The 4,229-nt window shown below is 33.9% G+C and overlaps 2 long non-coding RNA genes across 2 annotated transcripts; both read left to right on the top strand.

Moving 5' to 3' along the window:
• Positions 1-242: 242 nt before the first annotated feature.
• LOC128192011 (uncharacterized) lies at positions 243-903 on the top strand. Its single transcript, XR_008244495.1, has 3 exons — positions 243-340; positions 516-696; positions 824-903. It is a non-coding gene; the product is annotated as an uncharacterized LOC128192011 (long non-coding RNA).
• Positions 904-1,081: 178 nt separating this feature from the next.
• Positions 1,082-1,707, top strand: LOC128192459 (uncharacterized). Its single transcript, XR_008244548.1, has 3 exons — positions 1,082-1,223; positions 1,328-1,426; positions 1,626-1,707. It is a non-coding gene; the product is annotated as an uncharacterized LOC128192459 (long non-coding RNA).
• Positions 1,708-4,229: the final 2,522 nt, after the last annotated feature.

The following is a 4,229-nucleotide window of genomic DNA, read 5'->3' as shown; positions in this document are numbered from 1 at the left end:
AAACATTGACACTTTTTAAATCGCTTTCCATCATCTTTGTATGGTCAGGAATGTTTGTTTGGTCACTATGGTACTATGCAACTTCAAAGCTTTATTCGATTTTTTTTCAGACGTAACATAATGCATTTGATATAAATGCATCTATACTTTGACAAATTAGAAAGACGAAGCACAAAGCACGGATAAAATACGTAATGACATTATAATTTTATATACAAGTACATAACAAAATTAAATAATATAGAAAGAAGAGGGTTCCACAAGTGCATTGATTGGCCCATACCAAGTGAATGCTGAAGATATAAAATCTTTGGACGGCTCAAATTGGATAACCGACCAGGTAAATCATACAATCTATTCCTATTGTGTATAAATGAATGTATGTTTCTGTTGATAAGATATTACAACTTTGATCTAATATATTACAACTGTGATGCTTTGATAATGTTTTCTTATTGCTATCTAAAGCCATACTATAAAGCTGATTCAAACAGTAAACTGTTATTTTCAAACAGGTTGTAAATTCCTATTTGTATATGATACAGTCATATACAAACGACACAGCATTCATGGATTCCTTTTGGGTTCCACATTGTATAAAAAAAGGGGGTTATGCAGGTCAGAAAAGTAAACAATTTGGAACACAAACGTGTGTTGCTAATCCCTGTACACAAACCTGCACATTGGGGACTAGTGGTATGTTCTGGTATCACAACTGTTTACATAAGCAAATAGTTTAATGGTATTGAAATTACCTGTATTGATTGGGTTCATTTAACTATGTCTCATATTACATGTACAGTTTATGTTTATATTTTGGCAGATTGTGTACATCCAAGAGGGATACTTCGTTGTTGTTGATACACTTAAAGCATTTGGGAAGGAAGTAGCCACAATCGTTAGCTAAAATTATCCCTACTCTATTACATAGGATGAAAAGATACATATAATACATGTGTGTGTTTGTATAAAAGGGCAAATCTGTGCCACAATGAGTTTTGCATACAGACGATGACAACTGTACTATCAGAAAGCTCAAATACGATTAAATGCATGGTATTCACTTTAAAATTGAACGGAACATTACAGTTTGCTTTCTTTCATCATCTTTCATGTTGAAAATTCTTCTGTACACTTATTTTTAAATGTTTTTTATCAAAACTTTCAGACGCTTCCTGCTTCGACATAAAATTGTGGCATCGAGAAACAAAGCTTTAGAGCAGGTTTGAGTCTGTCATGCTACTTATTTTCTGTTGTAAATTGTTTCCTTTGAAAGTTTTTCATAAGAATTGTAAATAAATCTAATTTGCTTAAAATTTTCTTGAAGATATTCAAACCTCCATTTAGTCACATGGACCATTGTGGCCCGTATATTCTCCAAGTTGCGAAGAATGAAGCTTTACAACTCCCGCAGATAAGGAAATGGGTATGACACACACACACACACACACACACACACACACACACCACACACACATTTTTTTTTTATTTATGAATTTTCATTAACTTATTTTATTCTTCTCAATAATTCATACAGAAATGTTACTCTCATTGCACGTATCAAAATCAACATCAAAATAACTTATAGTTATTATTAATTGATTCATGTCCTGTATTTTTTCCAGAAGGAAATGAGTCTCATTCGCCAAGAGATAAAAGTAGAGATTTTCCGCAGAAACATCTGTGTAAAATAAACATGCAGCACTTTTCCTGCTTTTGATTTCTTTGTTTTTTTCTTCATTTAAAAATACTAATCTTCCATCTATACATATATTCTATACATCTTCAAATACCACACTTTCGGGGAAAATGCATTACATTTGCATGGGAGCCCTAACCCCAAAATCTAGAAATGACTACATCACCATATATTCACCGTGGCAGTGGTATACCACCAGTAAATGCCCCTGAAAATTTCGAGCCCCAAAAAAGAATTCTAAATTTTGAATTGCGAACTGCGTTCTATAACGCAGTTTACTATTCAATTGCATATAAGCCCGATTCTCAAAATCTAGAGATAACTGCATCACCATATTTTCACAGTGGTAGTGAAATACCACTAGTAGATGCCCCTGAAAATTTCGGGCCCCAAATATGAATTCTAAATTTTGAATTGCGAACTGCGTTTTAGATAGAACGCAGTTCACTATTTGATTGCGAAAAGGCCAACATTTCAAAAAGTAGAGAAGACCACCTCACCAAATTTTCATGGTGGCAGTGGTATACCACCAGTAAATGCCCCTGAAAATTTCGAGCCCCAAATATGAATTCTAAATTTTGAATTGCGAACAGCGTTTTAGATAGAACGCAGTTCACTATTTGATTGCGAAAAGGCCAAAATTTCAAAAAGTACAGAAGACCACCTCACCAAATTTTCATGGTGGCAGTGGTATACCACCTGAAAATTTCGAGCCCCAAATACGAATTCTAAATTTTGAATTGCGAACTGCGTTCTAGATAGAACGCAGTTCACTATTCAATTGCATATAAGCCCGATTCTTAAATACAAGAGATAGCTGCATCACCATATTTTCATAGTGGTAGTGAAATCCCACTAGTAGATGCCCCTGAAAATTAGATAGAACGCAGTTCACTATTCAATTGCGAACTGCGTTCTAAAAACCGATTGCCCCTGCGAGACCTAGTCTATGAAGTTCGCAGTCTACAATGTATGTTGAAACTTGCAGGGCAGTTGACTCGGTTGCAGCTTCACGTTTTTTTCTAGTCCGGTGACCTCATGTCATAGCCTGATAATTTTCGTCACTGATACCTGCATGTTATGCCTATGTTAATACATTGGGACTGGGATTTACACCAACAATTTTTAAACGGATTCATCTTCAGCCAACGGAAGTGAGGTTTTATCTCAAAATAACCCACATCTAATTGCTGTAATCAGATGCAATGGTTTTACAAGAGTTTTTTAAAATTTGATTGAAAATTCGAAAATTTTGAAATATGTCCAGAAAATGAGAAAATTGACCTAAAGAATATATACAATAAATTTTAGAAAACAGGTATGACGCTCAACATTTCCCTTCCCAATTTTGAAATAAAAATCTTTGAGCATGTATACACTGTGATTGAGGGTTGACATTAAGATCAATTCAATCATGTAAGAATCAAACCCTTTGCCATTGTATGTAATCGATTGAAATGTAAATAAAGTATAAATATAACCATACTAGTTTGAAAAAGGGTAACTGCAGCTTTGACTTGACAGCGGTTGTCATGGAAAGGGATCGTCCAAATTCGTGTAATGGCAAATATTAAATATTATAATTATTTTTTTTTTTAGAAAAGCACTCTTATGTACTTAATTCACTAGTAAAATACCAGCTGAATGTACTTTATTTACTGGTAAAATACCATCAGAGCTGAAGCTATTTACTTTGAAGAAGAGTCTTCCCACCATTCAGACAGCCTTGTCCATTGTTATTAGCTAGACATTACTTTATCAATTATGAACATTGTGAACAATGCATTTTGTCCTGATGCAAACCTATTTAAAGCAAATCTAGAAGGACAAACAAATCGGTTCGGGAAGCGAGAAATAAACTGGCATATTGCAGCTTGTGCCAGAAAGAAGGACATTTATGTGCTGAACACGTATCTGCATATTCTATATTCTACATTCTCAATGTCCCCAGGATCCAGGCTCACTGCTACACCATTAATTGATGTAGTCAAAGATGTGGCAAGTCGAAAATAAATTCGCCAGGTTCACATCATGTCCGAAAATGCAAAAGCTCATACAATCTTCATGCCTTACATGTATATCAAGAAAACAAAGCCATCATTAACTCATACAATTTGCAAAGCGCAAGCTTAAGATGGAAAGGGTTCATGCGACAGAAAAGCATCACACATCAAATCAGCCATCAAAAGAAATATCAACGAAGAAAAGTATGTCCTGAATGCTTGGCCAATGGAAAAGGTAAAAAGAAATCGATTCGTAGAATATTGAATTTGTTAATTTTAGGATAGTTTGAAAGGTCGGTCTTCTTTGTAAACTCTGAATTTTGTTTAGAATTCCTAATTGGGCCTAATTTTAAATTCATGCAGAAAATAATTATAAATATTAGTGAAAGGCTTACAATATTGGTTGAGGTGAATTAAACTATTATACCTTACAATATACATGTATTTATAATCAGTACAAATTAAGAAATTTAATTATAAGTAAAACAAATTCTTTCCAAATTTTCGTAGGAAATATGTTATTGTTT

This window comes from Crassostrea angulata, chromosome 7, assembly GCF_025612915.1.
Source record: "Crassostrea angulata isolate pt1a10 chromosome 7, ASM2561291v2, whole genome shotgun sequence".
NCBI lineage: Eukaryota > Metazoa > Mollusca > Bivalvia > Ostreida > Ostreidae > Magallana > Magallana angulata.
The sequence above is the reverse complement of the archived record's forward strand: the minus strand, read 5'-3'. Positions and strand labels throughout refer to the sequence as shown.